This window comes from Danio aesculapii, chromosome 19, assembly GCF_903798145.1.
Source record: "Danio aesculapii chromosome 19, fDanAes4.1, whole genome shotgun sequence".
Classification (NCBI taxonomy): Eukaryota; Metazoa; Chordata; class Actinopteri; order Cypriniformes; family Danionidae; genus Danio; species Danio aesculapii.
Genome location: NC_079453.1, coordinates 17969189 through 17989544, shown reverse-complemented (window position 1 = coordinate 17989544; position 20356 = coordinate 17969189). Strand labels below are relative to the sequence as shown.

General features: G+C 42.0%; 1 long non-coding RNA gene across 1 annotated transcript; it reads right to left on the bottom strand.

The window, feature by feature from the left end:
* Nucleotides 1-14355: 14355 nt before the first annotated feature.
* On the bottom strand, nucleotides 14356-20114 carry LOC130246404 (uncharacterized). Its single transcript, XR_008839442.1, has 3 exons — nucleotides 19437-20114; nucleotides 19227-19358; nucleotides 14356-14570 (listed from the first exon to the last, which is right to left on the bottom strand). It is a non-coding gene; the product is annotated as an uncharacterized LOC130246404 (long non-coding RNA).
* Nucleotides 20115-20356: the final 242 nt, after the last annotated feature.

Below are 20356 nucleotides of genomic sequence, written 5' to 3'. Positions count from 1 at the left end.
CAAGAATTTGAATGGACGACATATCAGGACTTCATTTAAGTTCTCGCATGAACCTGTTTTCTGAATCCCAGGATTTAAAACATAATTTTACAGCACCGCTCGACGCTGCTTGATTTCGGTGTCTGCGCGTTCACGGTCGCGTGCATGAGCGACAAGCACGTTCCCGAGCGAAATTTTTACTGAACAGCGCCCTCTTGTCACAGTTTTCGACGGGTCACAGATTTCGGGACAACACCGGCACAGCACACAAACAGTCGCGCACCTGCGTCTGGTTCTCGCAGCTGCAAAGAGGAAGCAGGCATACAGTGTTCACAGATCGATCGCATGAACCACAACAATGAACTGAAATAATGCTTCCTTACCGTTTCTAGCCTCTACACTCACTTTAGCCTTGATAAAATCATAGCAAACATTAAGCAAAGCAATATCCAACCCGATTAGTCTTCCCAGACCTGCCGAGGGCACTTGAAGTGACGGAAGCGCGTTCACTACGCCGCCGCTCATCAGGTGACATTCCAGCATTTTCCCCTTACAAAGACAAAGACTCAAATTAAAGACGCTATGCAACCAATTATCTCTCCTGCCACACCTGCATGGCATATTTATGGGCAAAGCGGGCATAGGTTTTAACTGGGAATGCATATATTGGTCCTGCATGGCATATTTATGGGCCAATTGGGCATAGTTTTTTTTTTTTTTTTTTACATTTTCATGGATTAATCACTTTTTTTATTGTCAGTGTGTGAACAGCTCGTAACACAACTGAAAAAAAATGAGACCTTCCAACTTTCTTGGTTGTCTTTGAAAGCCTGTGGATGAATGAAGGACTCGCTATAACATTATGACCTCTATAAGTGCTTACAATAGCTTCTCTTCTATTTTATTTCAAATTTCTTTTATTAGGTTTTTACATGGAATATCAACCACAACAGTCATTTTATAATTATCCATCCATGTTAGTGTTTACCCTACCCCAACCCCAGTTGAACATTTCCCTCCCTCAACAGCCTCTGACTTCTCATTAAGAAAAAAGCAAAAATAATAATAATAATAATAATAATAATGATAAATAAAATTAATAATTAACCATAATGATAAAAAGGTAAAAAAAAAAAATAAAATAAAAATGTTAAAAATAAATAACTAAATAAGATGAAAATAAATAATAAATATGTTTTTATTCCTATGTTATTGCTAAGTTTAAGAATCAAGAGAGTTTGCTAGTAGATAATCTAAAAAGGGGCGCCACAACTTGTCAAAGGTGTTTAAAGAACCAGTAAGTGATAGTCTAATCTTTTCCAATTTAATACAAGTAAACACTTCTTTTATCCATGCATCAAAAGATGGTGGAGTGACATGTTTCCACTTTAAAAGAATGAGACGTCTCGCTATTAAAGTAGTAAAAGCTAAAGCCTTTTGGACCATTACTGAAAGGTTGGCATCTACTGCCAACCCAAAAATGGCCAAAAGTGGATTTGTATCCAGATCTATGCCGAATGCATCTTTTAAAGTTTTAAATATTTTAGTCCAATAAACAAATCATTTGGGGCATTCCCACAACATATGGATGAGATCCGCTGGTGATTGTTTGCACCTATTACACGCAACGCTGACAGAAGGGTATATTTTAGCAAGTCTAGCATTAGTGTAGTAAACCCTGTATAGGATCTTACATTGTATAAGCCCATGTCTTGCACATATAGAAGAGGTATGTGTGAGCTCAAGAATATGCTCCCAGTGTTCATCAGAGAACTGAAAACCTAAGTTCTCTTCTCAAGCACCTCTGGTTTGATTTGCAGAGCTTGGGTTAATATTGTGATTCAGGTTATAAATGGTAGAAATGCAATGTTTTGAGTGTGGTTCAAGCTTTAATAAGTTATCTAATGGAGATTCAGGAGGTCGATTTGGAAAATGAGGAAAGAGTTTTTGCACAAAGTGTCTGATTTGAAAAAAACGAAATAAGTGTGAATTTTGAAGGTCAAATCTTTTAGAAAGGTTATTAAAGGATGAGAAAATGCCACTCTCATTGAGGTCATCAATTGTTTTTATGCCCTTATCAAACCATACTCTGAAAGCTGCGTCTGTATTAGATGGTGCAAAACAGTGGTTTTTAAATATTGGAGAAAGGATGGAGGACCTATGTAAACCTGTGTGTTTCCTAAATTGAGCCCATATCTTAATTGATTGGGATACTACTAAATTTGAGATGACCTTTGCAGGTAAAGGTAATTGAGAGGATAAGAGCTCAGAGAAAGGCGAGTTGAAGACAATTCCAGATAGACCCAACACGGAAGTTCAGAACTTATATTGTTCCTCCAATATAAAATCTTTTGAATATTGCAAGCCCAATAATAATGTAAGAAATCTGGAAGTGCAAAACGGTAGGTTACTTGCGTAACCCCGGTTCTCTGAGAACAGAGCGAGGTATCTCACTATGGGAAACGCCTGAGGCAGACTGTGGAAGCACCAATTACACCACGTCCGTCCGAGGACGGACAAATCACAGCTCGCGATTAGGAGCCCACCCTCTCCTTTATAATCCGCTGTGATTCCCCGAATCGGCATTCGAAGCACGCTCTTCCCGAGTGTAATGCGTGAAGGGAAGTCTGGTGAGATACCTCGCTCTGTTCTCAGAGAACCGGGGTTACGCAAGTAACCTAGCGTTCTCTTTCAAACATTCGCTCGGTATCTCACTATGGGAATGATATATACCACTCCCGTAACGCATGCTTTCCGAAGCCCCGGACAGAATCGGTAGAAAGACAACCTTTCAAGCTTATAAGGGACACACATTAAGAACCGCGTGAGCCAATGAAGGCGCGGTGACGTCAAGGCGGTAAAACCTGATAAATGTATGCGGGGAAGACCAACTTGCCGCTTTACAAATATCTCTTACCGAAATCCCTCTGAACAAAGCCCATGAGGTAGCGATACCTCTTGAAGAATGAGCTCTTAAACCCTCTGGGGAACGAAGACCCCTAGATGTATAGGCCAGTTCGATCGCCTCCACTATCCAGTGCGAGAGCCGTTGAGATGAAACTGACCTTGGGAACGAATGCCGGGTTTGGTAGCAGTTTAACCCTGTCATCATCCCGGCTAAAATCCATGCACGCTTGATGCACCGACAAAGCATGCAGCTCGCTCACTCGCTTAGCTGAGACTAGAGCGAGTAGTAAGGCCGTCTTCAGTGATATGAGCTTAATAGGAATATCCTCCAGAGGTTCGAATGGGGCTCGAGTTAAAGCGTCCAGAACGAGAGATAGATCCCATGACGGGACCAGCCGTTTCACCGCTGGTCTCACGCGCTTCACTCCTTTCATAAAACGGCATATAAGGGGGTGCCGTCCCACTGAAACCCCTTCGAACCCTACATGGCAAGCGGAAATAGCGGCCAGGTAAACTTTAATGGTAGAGAACGCTCTCCCATTATCCAGTAAGCTTTGCAAAAAGCAGAGAATATCTCTCACCGAGCACTGGAAGGGGATAAGCCCTTCACTAGTGCACCAGTCCTCAAACACACGCCATTTCAGGTCGTACAGTGAGCGCGTTGAAGGAGCCCTAGCGCTCTGGATAGTGCTTATGACCTCCCGTGGAAGCCCGAGAGCATTTAGATTTAACCCTTCACGGGCCAGACCCAAAGGTTGATTTGTTCTGGGTGAGGGTGAAATATCTGTGCCCCCGCTTGTGACAGCAGGTCCCGTCGCAGCGGGAGCGGCCAGGGCTCTCCTTGCAGAAGTTCGGCGATCTCTGCCAACCACAGCCTGCCCGGCCAACGGGGGGCTATTAGAAGGAGAGACAACCCGCTTTCTCTTACTCTGTCCAGGGTGGGAGAAATTAGACTTAACGGTGGGAATGCATACAGCAGCACGTTTGGCCACGGGTGCGCCAGCGCATCCACACCCAACGGCGCATCCTCGTCCTCGAGAGAGAAATACAGCGGACATTTTGCGTTTGCCCACGAGGCGAAGAGATCTACGGCAGCCTTGCCGTACATCTCCCAAATTTGATTCACCACCTGCGGGTGGAGAACCCATTCTCCGTACGTCGGGTTGCCCCTCGACAGAAGATCCGCCCCCACATTTCTGACTCCCGGGACGTGCGTCGCGCGCAGTGAGCTCAAGTGAGCGGCGCTCCAGACAATCAGCTTGCGCGCTAGATTGTGCAGCTGCAACGATCGCGTTCCCCCTTGGCGGTTGATGTACGCCACCACCGTTGTGTTGTCCGTCCTGACTAAAACATGAAAACCCTTCAAGAATGGTAGAAAATGTTTTAAAGCCAGAAAAACTGCCATCAGCTCCAGCATGTTTATGTGAAGCTCGCGCAGTCGGTGTGTCCAACGACCGTTCACCGATCTGCCCTGAAATACGGCTCCCCATCCCGTTAGGGATGCGTCCGTAGTGACGACTTTTCTCAGAGACACGCTCCCCAGCGGAGCCCCTGATCGGAGTATGCAGGGGTTTTTCCAGTGGTGGAGAGCCATCACACACTCCGTGGATACCCGTACCCTGCGCGCGAGGTGCCTGCGCGGGCACAGGCGCTTCGCGGAAATCCAACGCTGAAAATCTCTCATCTTTAATAAACCCAGTGGGATCACAGACAGAGATGAAGCCATCATGCCCATCAGACGGAGACAGGTTCTGAACGAGACCAGGTTTCCTTTGCGAAAATGGGTCAGGCATAGACCGAACGCCGTAATCCTTCTCTCCGAAAGCATGGCGCGGTAAGTTACCGAGTCTAGGCGCAGGCCCAGATACTCTATCTCCTGGGACGGAATCAGCTGGCTTTTGGCGTTGTTGATTCTGAATCCCAGCCTTGTGAGATGAGACGAAAGAGTCTCTGCATCCCGCTCCGCGCGCTCGCGTGTGCGGGCGCATATCAGGTAATCGTCCAGATAAGCGGATATGCGCAGGCCCTTGTGTCTCAGCGGAGACAGCGCTGCTTCCATGCATCTGCTGAACACCCGCGGAGCTAGACTGAGCCCGAATGGAAGAGTAACAAATTCGAACACTTCGTTCTGAAAGGAAAACCTGAGATATTTCCTGTGTGCTGGATAGATGCTTATATGAAAGTAAGCATCCTTGAGATCGATCAAGGCGAACCAATCGCCCCGGCGGATCGAACGAGTGAGAGCTCCTACTGTGAGCATCTTGAATTTGTACTTCCTTAAGTGCTTGTTTAAAGCACGCAGGTCCAGTATTGGGCGCAGACTCCCATCTTTCTTTGGGATTAGAAAGTAACGTGAGTAAAAACCCGTCTGAGTTTCCTCCACTGGAACTCGTCTTATAGCTCCCTTCCCCATGAAGGAGAATATCTCTGCGTCCAGCACCTGAGCCGAATCCTCGTTTGCCACAGATGCTATAACCCCGTTGAAAGGAGGGGGTTTTCCAGCAAACTGAAGCCTGTAACCCCTGGTTACGGTTGCGAGGACCCACGGGTGTGGAGAACACTCTATCCAGGCCTCCGGGTGAAGAGACAGAGGCTGCTGCCGAACCGGCCCCACTGATGGAGTGCTGGCGCCCTCTTGTGGCCAGAGAGAAATTTGGCAAGGATCTGTTTGGCTCAGAGACTGGCCCGTCTCTCGGCTTTGAGCTTTCGCTTTTCTCTGTGTCTTTATTTTGTTTTTGGCTTTCTGCGCCCTCGGCATTGAGCCTGGATGCATTTTTTATTTGCCATGAACACAGGGAATGAAGTGCTTTGTGACAACGCACTTGCGAACGTGTGCCTGAACTCGGCAGACCGCATGGTGGCCGAATGCTCTGCACATGAACTTGTGGAACTGCCGTCGGCAATCCACGGAACATTGTGTGTTGAGGGGAAGCTGAACTGGCCTGAACACAACTCTGAACCATTTCTCCGCCCAAATTCCACCTCCTCAGCATTTTTGCGGGTGGGGAAACAACCGTGGCGGACTGTGGAGAAGACATCGCAGAAAACCCTAGGTGCTGCCCGTCTCTCCTCTCCAAACATAGCGTCCTAGGAGTCCCTCTTCTTTTTGGCGGAGGGGTTAGCGGATCTGGACTTTGCAGCCGCTGCCGCGAATGACTGCTTTCCCCATGGCTTAGCGTTTGGAGCAGCGGGGGGGCGAGCCGTCTGCTCTGTGCTGTGGGGTTTAGGCGGTCTGGACGCACTGACAAATTTTCTGCCCTGCGTCGGAGGAGTGGGCCGAGTAGCAGGAACAGGAGGACGTGATGTCCTTTTACGAGGCAAGCAGAGGTCAAAAGTCTCCTCGTCCTTCTTTTTAAGGTTGCATCTCTGCCTCATCGACGCGACCGACTGACCGAATAACCCACTCGAGTCTACGGGAGCGTCGAGATAATCCAATTTTTCCCTGTCCCCGATACTCAAGAGATTCAGCCACAGCGATCGCTCGCCCGCAACGGCGAGAGCCATGGTACGGCCGGAGCTTTGCACCGCCCCGCGTGAGGCGCGCAGATTGAGGTCTGTAATGTTGCAGATCTCTTCCCAGACTGCCGGGTTTGGATTGCCGGCGTCCAGCTGCGTGCCAAGCTCCTCCAATAATTCGGCTTGATAGGCCGTCAGCAATGAAGTGACGTTCAAAGCCCTCACTGTTAGCGCCGAAGATTTATATATCTTCTGATACATGGAAGCAGTGAAGCGTTCCATTTTACCAGGGAGGGACGGTGTGGCCGATGAAACAGCAGCCCGCCTGTTTGGATGCAGGTGAAGAGCCACCGTCTGCTCGACCACTGGAGGGTTAGAGAGCCCTAGTCCCTCCATCTCGCTCACGTCGAGTGACGAGTAACCCTTGACGGGCACGCGGTTGGTAAAGGGTTTATCCCATGACCGCTTCATCTCCGTGATGCAATCTGGGAGAGCGGGAAGTAGTTGTTTTGCTGGGGGAGCGCGGGGAGCGAGCCTTTTCCCGTCATACACATCCCGTTTAACTCCTGGATGACCAGGAGTCACAGGCCACGCCACGCCGAGCTTGGCGGCAGCACGTTTGCAAACCTCTGTGAGGTCGCAATCCACCACGGTCGACGCCACCTCACTGCTTTGCGCGCTAGTCGGCCTGGATGTGTGGGAAGAAGGGCGGCATCCTCCTCCTCATCGTCCGGCTCATCTCGGAGGAGACGGGCTAGTGTCTCATCATCCTCCTCCTCATCCCCTTCCATCTCATCCCCGCCCGCCAGTAGCTGCTGGTCGAACAGCGGCTCATACACGGGGGATTCTACCTCCATGATGTCCCCCCACGAAGCAAGATCCCGCGGAGGAGAGGATTTGGCGTCATTAGCTGACGACGGAGCGGCAGAGAGGACCGGATCATCCTTGGAAGATGCCGCCACTCGAAGCCTTCTCTCCAAAATCCTCATCGGCATTGCCTGGCAGTGCACGCAGCTTTCGGTGTTCGCCAACGAGGCCTGGGCATGCTTCGCACCCATACATGCGATGCACATCGGATGTGAATCCCTGCCCGAGATCATAAATCCGCACGCTGACGGACAGGAGCGCGAAGAGGCCTCCTTCCCCTTCTCCACTGTGACTTTAGACATGGTGAGTCAAAGTCAGAGTTAGCTCCCCTTAACGCGTTAGCTATATCAGTTGCTGCTAGTAAAAGCAGTAAAAAATACTCCGTAACGAGCAAAGAACCCACGACAGATTCAGATGACTGAGCTGCGTTCGGCAACGTTAGCCTTGACGGTACGTTTGTGAACAGAGCAGCGCAGCCTGGGTGCTTAAGGAAAGTCTTCACGAGGAAGAGTGCTAGAATGCCGATTCGGGGAATCACAGCGGATTATAAAGGAGAGGGTGGGCTCCTAATCGCGAGCTGTGATTTGTCCGTCCTCGGACGGACGTGGTGTAATTGGTGCTTCCACAGTCTGTCACGCCTGAGGCGTTTCCCATAGTGAGATACCGAGCGAATGTTTGAAAGAGAACCCCCTCTGTTTTTAGGGAGCTGCAAAATATATTTCTTAATTCGAACTGGTTTATTTCTCCATAAAAAGGAGGTGATACATTTATCCAAATCTATAAAAAACTTTTTCTTAAGGTAAATTGGAATGTGTTGGAATAAGTACAAAAACTTGGGAAGAACAATCATCTTGATTAGGCTTATGCGCCCAGCAAGAGAAAAGGGAAGTTTGGACCAGCGTTCCATGTCAGATTCACAATTTTTAAGTAACGGGATAAAATTAGAGACATACATTCCACTTAAAGATTTGGTCACAACGATACCTAAATACTTAAATCCATCAACTGCCCATCTAAAAGGAAAAAGTGAGTGTGTAAGGTTTTTTGCCAGTGGATTTAAAGGGAACAGCTCACTCTTATGAAAGTTAATTTTGTACCCTGAAATTTTACTAAACTGGTTTAGAATGTTCAAAATAATAGGGACAGCAACCACTGGGTCAGAAATAAAAAGTAAAAGATCGTCCGCATATAAGGATAATTTATACTCTCTATCTAGTCGTTTGATACCTAATTAACATCCTCACGAAGCCAGATTGCTAAGGGCTCAATGGCAATGGCAAAAAGTAAAGACGACAAAGGGCAGCCCTGTCTAGTGCCCCTCTGGAGCAAAAAAGGAGTTGAAAACACACCATTTGTTAACATAGATGCTTGCGGAGAGACGTACAACAATTTGACCCAGGAAATGTACCCATCATCAAAACCAAATTTCTCCATTACACGAAATAAATATCCCCATTCCACTCTATCGAACGCCTTCTCCGCATCAAGAGCCAAAACCACCTCTGCCACATCTGAATCGGGCATATTGAGAATATTTGAGTTTCCTTGTGTTAAAGAAAGAGTGTCTTCCATTCATAAAACCTGTCTGGTCACCTAGAATTATTTGGGGTAGCACTTGTTGTAACCGCAAAGATAAAATCTTAGTTAAAATTTTGTAATCCACGTTTAATAGTGAAATGGGCCTATAACTGCTGCACAAGAGTAGATCTTTATCTTTATTGGCAATCAAAGTAATTGTTGCTAATGATAAGGTGGGAGGTAAGTAGCCCTTAGAAAAGGCCTCGTTAAACATGTTCTGTAATGCAGGGGCTACTGATGTAGTAAATGCTTAGATTTAAGCAGTTGAACTTCTGCATTATTTGTGGTTAAAAAATCAAATTCCAATTGAAGACGAAGCCGTTCCTTATACAGATCTTTGTTCGGTTTAGCAGCATACTGATCATCTAAGTTTTGTAAATTCTTCAAAATTGCATCTAATTTCAGCTTATTGGCTGTATTTGTACCAGATATATAGGAAATTATCATGCCTCTTAAGTATGCCTTAAGCGTTTCCCAAAGGGTCCCTCTGCTAATGCCTGGTGTGTCAATAATTAAAAAAAAATTGGGTAATTTGTTCTGACAAAAATTGTTTAAATTCCTCTCTAGTCAAAAACAGAGAGGGAAAGCGCCACGGTTTAGAAAAAAATTTAAACTGAGAAAAATTAATATCAACGGAAGTGGGAGCGTGATCTGATATTACGATGCTGTGATATTCACAGCTCGATATATTGGAAAGAAGTCTGTTGTCTACTAAGAAAAAAGCTATTCGTGAGTATGAATGATAAACGTTGGAGAAGAAAGAATAGGCCTTATTAGTGGTCTGTTTTGATTTCCAGGGATCAGATAGCCCTAATCGTTGTGCAAATGTGTTTAAAATTTTGGCTGAGTTGGTTAATGAACTCGGTTTGCTTGAGGATCTATCTAAAACTGTGTCCTGAACAAAGTTAAAATCACCCCCTAAAATAATATGTCTATTTTCAATATCAGGAATAGCTGAAAAAAAGTTTGATATGAACATGTCGTTATCCCAATTAGGAGCATAAATACTTGCCATAATGACAGACACTTTTCGAAGTTTGCCGGTAATTATGACATAACGCCCATTAGGATCGGATACAACCTCTGTTAACTCAAAAGGGACACTTCTATGAATAAGAATAGCGGCACCTCTTGCACGCGCACTAAACTTTGAGTGATACAGATGGCCCACCCATGCTCTTTTAAGCCGTTGTATATCAGTTATTTTAAGGTGGGTCTCTTGAAGAAAAAAAATGTCACCCTTAAGGTGTTGGAGATGAGATAGAATGCGGCTCATTTTGACATTGTTGTTCACCCCTTTAACGTTCCATGAAATGAATCGTGTGCTGAAACTCTCTTTAGTCTTAGCCATTGTCAATCTGCCATGAGACAGTTTCATGTCTGAGCAAAGTAGAGAAATATAAAAGAAAAATAAAGTACTTCAAAAAGGAAAAGTTAAAACACAAAAACAAAAAACAAAACAAAAAAAATAAATACATAACCAAAGCCTGATTCCTAAACCCCATTCCTAACTTATCAATATAAACCCTAGCAGAGAACCTGCTACACATCAATCTCTTAATGAGATTGCATACTGGGCCCCAGCTCCACAGAACTATACAAATTAGCCCATAAATGAAAAGAAACAACAGGTCAGAAGAAACAGTCATAATTAAAAGCAGCAAGTATAAAAATTGACGGTCGACATAACGCTTCTCATAAGCAGTGATAGGTATATAAACTTACATTGTTGGAAGTCTTAAAATTACACAAATGTAAAATGATCCATGCCAAGTGAGCTTTAGTGAGTCCCAATAGTCATAAAACATTTAGTGAGCATCATTTGGCTCATAGAATTGCAGGAGTATACAAACGAGGTATATACACAGCAAAATCCTCAGAGTAAAAATGACTCAATTCAGAGAATATTTGGTCCCTCTCTAAACTGAGTAAAATGTACTCAACAGCAGAGTTAAAGTTAATGAGACAATGATGGGGTTAATTAAGCGATGATTGAGCATTGATGATGAACACCTGCGGTTAATATGTAGAAACAGAAGAGAAGCAGCAGCAGCAGCTTCGCTCATTTCTTACCTGTTTGACTTTATTTCCGTCAGATGTTCACAAAAGTCTATATGAAATTTATTGAGAATTAACTGTTTTAGTTATTTACATTTTACAAAAAAAAAAAAAAAAAAAAAAACATGTTTCCCACATCATGTCACCATCATGGAGAAAAGTGGTTGATTTACTTGGGCTCTTTGACTTGATCTCTAATGTTGATATATCTATGTTATCAATGTTAAGTATTAAGAGCAAATATGATCAGGTTGATTGATTCTTATGCTTGATATGAGTTACTATGAAAGAGTATATGTTTGATTTTGCAAATTAAATTTAAATAATTGTTTATCATTTTAGAAACAAAATTCAGTCTTTTTCAAGAGAATGGACCTCAGCTGAGGGTTTTATACATTTTTATAACACACTGAGCATCTGAGTCACTTTAGAAACACAGACATCAATAATCAGCGTATATATCTCAACAGTGGTTAGAGATTTTATTTATTTTTTGGCTGCAATGTATGCTAAGAGAATCAAACAACAATCATCCATAGTTCCCAGCATGCACTGCAGGAAAAAAACTCACCATAGTTGAGAAGCACACGTTTATGTCTGTGTTTTGAGTGTTTTATGATCTGAGAAAAGTATTGCTGAGTTCCATGTTCTTGATACAGTGCTCCTTTTGTGATAATACATTATTCAAACTTAACTGGTCAAAACTAATTTTACTGATTTGATCAGTGACCAAAATCACCACAGAATCAATTATCCAGAGCACAATTGCTCTCTTTATGCAATATTTGCCACAATACACTATATGGCAAACAAAGAGAAACAAAATTTAGAAATCGAGTCAGAGTCCAAGTAAAGTAACTGCTGTTCTCCTCAATGGTGACACCTTAAACAAAAAGTGGTGGTGTTTTTTTTTATTGTTAATTGTTAAGTAAAAATTGACTTAGTTCTTAATAATATCACTATATGGAATTTTTCAGAGTCTGGCAGAAATAAGGCCAAACAGGTTGGTAATAAGTAAAGCTGTCGTTTGTGGAGTTGCTCAATGATCCTCTGCTGAAACTTTTGAGAGATTTGATGTGTTTTATTCCAGTTTATTTCATCTACTACTGTGACTGAAATCAGTTGTAATTTTGTGTTTCTCTTCTGTTTCTGCTTATTAACCGCAGTTGTTCATTATCAGTGCTCAATCATCACTTAACCCCATCATTGTCTCATTAACTTTAACTCTGCTGTTGAGTACATTTTACTCAGTTTAGAGAAGGGCCAAATATTCTCTGAATTGAGTAATTTTTACTCTGAGGATTTTGCTGTGTAGGTAGAAATAAGCACCTTGGAACATTTGTATAGAACTTTACACATATGACGTATCGATAATAGTTCACCAACCTCAAATAGTATAATTGACTATCATCTGAAATGCCCAGATTGCCGCATGTCAGATTAATACGTCAGATCCAGAAAAAAACAAAAAAAAAAAACAGCATCGGGTTAGTAAATTTCCAGAGGTTAAGATAAATACTGCTCACACAGCATCTGTCGTCTCGCGCCGATAAGCTTTAAGAAACTCGGTGGCCTCCTGAACTGACGGCAGCCACTTCTTCTTACCGTCTGATGTAGTAATGAAAAGTTTGGATGGATAATGAAGAGACGGTCTCATACCCAGCGTGTATAGTTCCTTAATTACAGCTCGGTATTTGGTGCGCATTTCCAGTACTTCGGGACTATAGTCCTCGTTGATTAATATTGGAGTACCACGATATTGAAGCTTTCCTCTCAGCTTGCGGGCTTTGCGAATGACCAATTCCTTGGTCTGGAATTTATGAAAGCGGATTATCACGGATCTGGGTCTCTCCCCTGGTTTTGGTTTCGCTGTAAGAGCCCGATGAGCACGATCCAACTCGGGAGGAGAGATAAAGAGGCTCGCGCTAAAAACTTCCATAAGCAACTCTGTGAAGAAAGTGGAAGGTGAGGACCTTCAATCGTCTCAGGTAGGCCGAAGATTCGTATATTGTTCCTCCTACTTCTCCCTTCTAGATCCAGAACTTTAGCTTTGAGTTTAGCATGCTGGTCCGCCAAGGTTGTGTACTCCGACTCCAGTGTTCTGACAGTCAAGCTGCTGGCATCAGCATTTGCTTCAAGTGAAAGAAGCCGCTGTTCGTGGTCATTCACAGTGGTGTGTAATGTATCCATCTTTGCTTCCAAACTGGAAAACGCCGATTTAAATTCGGAAGACAGTTCCGCTCTGTGCTCTTCCAGTAGCATTTTTAAAGAAGTAATGTCGGCTAAGTTCCCGCTAGCCTGTGCTTCATCTTTTCTAACGCCGTCTTTCTTAGTGTTGTGTCTTGCTTTCGAAGCCATTATCTCACAGAACGTTTCACAATTGTAGACCGACTAATATACTGATAAGTTGATATCTTTTGGGCTCGAAAAAGGAAGTTTTATAAAGAAACTGTGGGAGCGTGAGCGAGACGCAGCTACTCCACACGCATGTCAACCGGAAGCCCCGGGCATAGGTTTTAACTGGGAATGCATATATGGGTCCTGCATGGCATATTTATGGGCCAAGTAGGCATAGGTTGTAACTGGGCATGCATATATGGGTCCAGCATGGCATATTTATGGGCAAAGTGGCATTGGGTTTGATCTGGGAACACATAAGGCCCTGGGCTCCATGCCCTGCCTGTCCCAGGCGGCTGGCTGCGTGGCGGGGTCGGCGGATGCCATTCTCGGCCCTCCACAGCTGTGGGGGGTGTCTGCCACCGTCTGGGTGGAAGCATGTCCATCTCTGTGGTGTGGTGGTTGGGGACATGTGCCCTGGGGTTGATGCTGCTGGCCACACTCAAAAAAAAATTTCCATAAAAAAAACGGGAAAATGTACTGGCAGCTCATTACACAGATTTTTTTTTTTACCGTAAATTAAAAAAACGGAAAACTTCTGTTATTTGACAGTAAATTAAAAACGGAAAACTTCCGTTAATTGACAGTGTGTCCACATTAAAAAAAAAAAAAAAAATCTGTTTTTTGACGGTTAAACTACTGTAAAATAATGAAACATTTTATAGTAATTTAGGGGTTTTCTATATTTAAAAAACATTAATTTTCTGTGTTTTTAAGGGTATACCAACAGTAAAAAAAAAGTGGAAATATTCTGTGTTTTAATAGTATACCTAAAGTTAAAACACAGACAGATTCTGTGTTTTAATAGGATACCTACTGTAAAAAAGAGACGCCTTTTTGATGTTTTAATGGTATACCTACTGTAATTTTTTTTTTACTATTTTACTAATTTAATGCTATATAAGCAGCATAAAAATGGCAACTTGTAAGGATACACATATATACATATGGGAAAATACAATTTAAAAACATTTTTTCTACACTGCATGTGTACAGAAGCAGTAAATAGTTAACTGTGCACTTAGAATAATTAGTAAAAAAAAACAACAACAACTTTGCAATAAAAACAGATTCTTTAATGAATACAAATCATTTGAATTCCAAATAGCTAGTTATACACATAATAATACATATTAACATGTGAATCACAGTGAGAAGTCTTGGCAAATAATCTCAAAGCAAATTAGTTTTAAATGTTAGCTTTAAGATAATTGAGGACAAGTGGGCAAGTTACAAGTACTTTACATTAAGAAACCAGGTTAACTGCAAGATGGCAGGAGACAGACGATATAACTGGGTCTTCTTCTCCATTACTGATACTTCTATGGCTGTAAAAAAACAAAACAAAAAAAAAACATTACAAATGACATTTCACTTACAGCTGGGATGATTCCTTGCAAGTCAATAGTTTACACACACAAAAAAAGAATGTTTTATCATCGTCTTCTTGTCTCACTCTATTATCATTTCAAGCCTGCCTGACTGACATACTTCCACAGAACACAGTAGGAGATATTTTGAAAAATTATGGTAACCGAACAATGGCAGCACCCATTCACTTGCATTGTACTGACACATAATCAAAGCAAGAGAATGGGTGGCACCCCTGTTTGGTTACCAACATTCTTTAAAATATGACATTTTGTGATTTAATAATGAAACAAGGTCATACAGGTTTAAAATGTTAATTATATAAATTATGAATTATTAATTATTCAGTTTTGGGTGAACAATTACTTTAAGATTTTTCAAAATAAAGTGAAGGTACTTTTGACAATATTCTGAACATTATACCCTGCAAGAGAGAAACAGTAAGATAAACAAAGTGTGCTGGTAACACTTTATAATAACTACAGGCTATGATTAATTTATGAAGCATTAGCAAATAGTGAATTCATTATTTGTTAAGCATTAACATTACATTAATAGATGTTAGCAATCAGTTTATAAATACAGCTACAAATGCTGTAATCTTGACTTATAAACACATCAATAATGTGCTTAATGATTGTGTTTTCATACTTTAATGATTGAATTTTCAATACTAAATTAAATATTGCATTATTTACAAACCAGTTATTTAGGAATAGTTGGTGGGTTTTTTTTTAATCATTCAGAATGTGTAAGTAAATGATTTATAAACTTATCAAATTAACATTTATATATTTGATTATTCAGGCATATAGTAATAGGTAATTTTATGTTAATAAATGCTTTATTAACTCAATTTCATCCAGTTTTATGACCTAATCTAAAATGAGGACTATTTATGCTTTATAAATCCCTATAAATGACAGTTAAAGGCTCAGTATCAAATGAACAATACATCTTTGCAATTTTATCTAAAAGAATAAAATTACTGTAAATATTATACATTGCTGAATAACAAGACTGCCAAAATATAACATAAAACTGGATAAAACAACAACAATATAATAATTTTATGATATATTATGATGCAACGTTTCAGTGTTATTTAGCGATGTATAATCTACAGTAATTTTATTTTAGATAAGATTTTTTTTCATTTAATACAATAGAATGAATTTCATTTTTAGAATATAACTGAGGCTTTTATTGTCATTTATAAGAGATTTACAAAGCATAAACTCTGTGGATAAAATCCTCACTTTAGGCTACAAAACTGGATGAAGTTAATAAAGCACTTTTAAAAATACAAATTAACTATTACTATTTATTCATGCATTTTCCTTCAACTTAAAGTGTACTCACACTATGTACAGTTGCCTTGAACTGGGCCGAAAGCCCGCTTGTCCCCCCTCCCGTCTCCCCCGATGGCCCACACCCACATTGCATTCGGGCCTGAGCACACTTATGTCATCATAAGAAGCGCTTTCACTCAGCACAGTGGACATTTCTTTAGTTATATCGTTTTAGTCTTTAAGATATACAGTGACACGCAGTCTAATAATTCGCCGAACAGATCAGCCACTTTTGACGCTCATAAACAATCATAAAGTCCTCGTGCTGCAGGAATTAGGAGGTTTGCTGAAGGTGCAGCTGTGGTGCAGTGTGGGGTTTGCGTCTTTAAAAATCTACGACTGTTTGCATTCATTGAACAGTAAGAATGATTAGTTAATCCATATGAAACAGTCCCTTAAAAGTCACATCTCGTCTTCAGTTTCAGGCTCAGGAGCGCTTTGCACTCACACTACAAGCCTAAGTAAACTGCGCTCTGGCACACCTCTTCCAACCGGGCCAGGGCTGGCCAACTGAACCTCACCTGAGCCCGATTCAGAGCACTCACACTTTTCAAACAATCCGGGAAACGGGCCTGGGCACGGTTCGGATAGCATAGTGTGAGTGCGCCCTTAGTTTCTAATTCAGGGGTCACTACAGCTAAATGGACCGCCAACTATTCCGGCATTTGTTTTACGTGACGGATGCCGTTTCAGCTGCACTCACACTATGCTATCTGAACCGTGCCCAGGTTTGTTTCCCGGATCATTTGAGAAGTGCGAGTGCTCTGAATCGGGTTCAGGCGCAGTTCAGTTGGCCGGTGCTGGCCCGAAGAGGTGTGCCAGAGCGCGGTTCACTTGGGCTCCGAAGCTTAAGGCAAGATGTGACTTTTAAGGGACTGTTTCATATGGATTTATTAATCATTGTTACTGTTCAATGAACGCAAAGTGTCGTAGGTTATTAAAGACGCAAACCAAAACTGAAACTGAACAGCGAATCATCCTTGACATAAGCGTGCTTAGGCTCGAATGCAATGTGAGTGCGGCTGTCGGGGGAGACAGGAGGGGGGACAAGCGCACTTCAGCCCTGTTCAAGGCAACTGTACATAGCATGAGTACACCATTGGAAACACCCATACATACTCATTTACACACACACACTTATACAATACGGCCAATTTAGTTAAAGGGCACATAGGTTACCCCTTTTTTCATATTTAATATAAGTCTTTTGTGTTCCCAGAATGTGTCTATAAAGTTTCAGCTCAAAACACGCATCAGATTATTTATTATAGCTGTTTGAAGTGTCTATATTATAGCTGGAAAAAAGGTTTTGCTGTTTTTTTTGTACTAGCCCTTTAAGGCTAGTCCTCCCCGCCCACCGTTCCCACGTGCCTGTCAGCAATCGCCACCCTCGGCTGCCTCAGGAAGCAGATCTCACGTAACGTGTGTGAGAAATACTACAGTAAGAACTTTAACAATCAGTATTTGATGCATTTTTTTTGTGGATTTGCAACAATGAGTCACACCAATGTCATTACAAAGTTCATGCACACACACAGCAAGGACACAAACACACACACACAAACGTAGCGCAGACATACACACACATAGCTCAGACACGCAGACACACACACAGAGAGAGAGAGAGAGAGAGAGAGAGAGAGAGAGACAGCGCGTTAAGCTTGGCACTCGTTTTGCACGCATATGTGTCATGATAACTGGTAATATCCACTGCTGTATGGATATCTCTTAAATTAATGTACAACATAAACCTGATTTAACGTCCACAAACCGTGATTGAAGCTTCTTCCTTTATAAATGTTCTGACATGCGGCTGTGCTGATTAAGTGCATCTGAAGTGAATCGCTGTAATTCATTACACACGTGCTCTGTTTTAAAACATTTTAAACTTGTGAAACTCACTCTTGATCACGTTTGATGATGATTGATGATCCTAGCAAACTGAACACACCTTTTATTCCCGGCTGCTTTGCGCTCATCCTCTCTTGATGATATGATTATACACATGTTAATGCACGCAGCTGTCAATCAATATTGGTGGGCGGGGGGACCGCACTCCTACGTAAAGTTGCGGTCGATCTGAAAACCGCTCCAATTGGTCCACCGTTTTTATGTTGTTAAATTTGAAAAAAAAGGACTGGGTGTGTTTATTTTACCCCAATATGAAAGTTTATACACTACCTACACACATTTCTGTCCAAACAGCTTGCAAAGTAGATTTTTCACCATAGGTGCCCTTTAATCAATTCCCCTATAGTGCATGTGTTTGGACAGTGGGGGAAACCAGAGCAACCGGAGAAAACCCACACCAACATGGGGGGAACATGCAAACTCCACATAGAAATGCCAACTGAGACTTGAACCAGCGACCTTCTTGCTGTGAGGCAACAGTGCTAGCCACTGAGCCATTGTGCTGCCCAACTATTACTATATGCCTGAATAATAAGATATATAAATGTTCATTTAAAAAAAGTTTAATAATCTTTTACTTACACATTCTGAATGATCTGAAAAAAATACACAAACTATTCTTAAATCAATGGTTTGTAAATAATGAGATATTAAATTTAGTAATGAAAAAAAATCAATCAATAACAAAATATGAAAACACAATCATTGAGCACATTATAGATGTGCTTATAAGTCAAGATTACAGCATTGTAACACGTGGATGACAGACAACGTTAGGATCCAAGTGCAGGTTTATTCGTAGTCAGGCAAGCAAGGGTCAACACAGGTGCAAACAGATGTATATAGGCAGTCCAGAATCGTAAACAGTCACAGGCGAGAGGTCGGTAGGCAGGCGGCAGACAAGGATAACTCAGAAAACAAGACTAGGGTAAATACACTGTGAAACAAGACCAAGGAAACGCGTTGTAAAGTCACTATACAGTAAACAAGACTCGGCCAGGAAGTGAGTGTGTGTGCTGCTAAAGTAGTGTGTGTGATTAGTCCAGAAGCAGCATCAGCTGTGGGAGTCCAATCAGTGGAGACTTGGAGCAGGTGTGTGTGTGTGGCATGACTGAATTTGTAGTTCATAAGATGTAGTCCATGTGAATGTGAGTGTTTACCAACGACCTCTGGTGGTTAGATCGCTGGTAATCATGACAAGCATTTGTAGCTGTAGTTATAAACTGCTTACTAAGGTCTATTAATGTAGAGTTAATGCTTAACAAATAATAAAATTACTATTTGCTAATGCTTAATAAATGAATCAATAAAGTGTAGTTACTATAAAGTGTTACCGGTGTGCTTAATTACCTTTAAATCTTCAAAGGATTCTGAAAGTCATGCTGGTCTGACAGGAATTGAAGGAGTTTAGGTGGTAAGTTTCTGTTTGGTGCACTTTTTTCTGCTTTGGACCCAAGTTCTGGATAATTACTCGGCAGGCTCCTGTTGTAAAAACAACAAACATGTATCACCTTATTTGTCTTGTAAATATGAAATAAACTTAAAAATTTAAAAACATACCTTCACATAAACTCCAGAGTCAGGGCTGCTCCCTTAGGCTACATGATGTTTAGCACATAAGTGACTAAACGTGTAGCTGACCACAATTTGGGCACACTCACACTATGCCATCCAAACCATGGCCAGGCCCGTTTCCCAGATTGTTTGAGAAGTGTGAGTGCTCTGAATCAGGCTTAGGCACGGTTCACTTGGCCAGCCCTGGCCCAGTTGGAAGAGGTGTGCCAGAGCGCGGTTCACTTTGGCTCACTTGTAGTGTGAGTGCAAAGCACACCCGAGCTTAAAACTGAAGACGAGATGTGACTTTTAAGGGACTGTTTCATATGGATTTATTAATCATTCTTACTGTTCAGTGAACAAACTGTCATGGATTATTAACGACGCAAACCCCTCACTGCACCACTGCTGCAACTTCAGCAAACCTCATATTTCCTGCAGCACGAGGACTTTATGATTGTTTATGAATGTCCTTACAGGACAGCCCGATGATCTTGCTATTGTGGACTCTGATTAACATATATTTGATTTCTTCCTTCATCTGAAAAAAAAAAAAGAAAAGTGAGTTGTGTGTTGGGTCCGGTACACATCTAGCTGATGCAAAATGTGCATTAACATGCAATTACGCGTTAACACATTGGTACGCGTTAACACGCAATTTACGTGTTAACACTTTTTTTTAAAACTAGTGTCATTTTTTTTAAGTATTATCATTTAAATTTCTCCAACCTGCTCATTTTAAAATGTATATCAATTCACTTAAATCACAATAAATGTTCTGCAGTCAATGATCTGTAGTAGATATTTTGTATTATGAAAGGCCAGACATCTTCTGCAATGTTATGTTTGATGGCCAGGGACATTATATTTCTTGTAATTCAGCTGCTGAGATTTCTTTAAAAAATGTGTCCAGAGAAATCAGTATG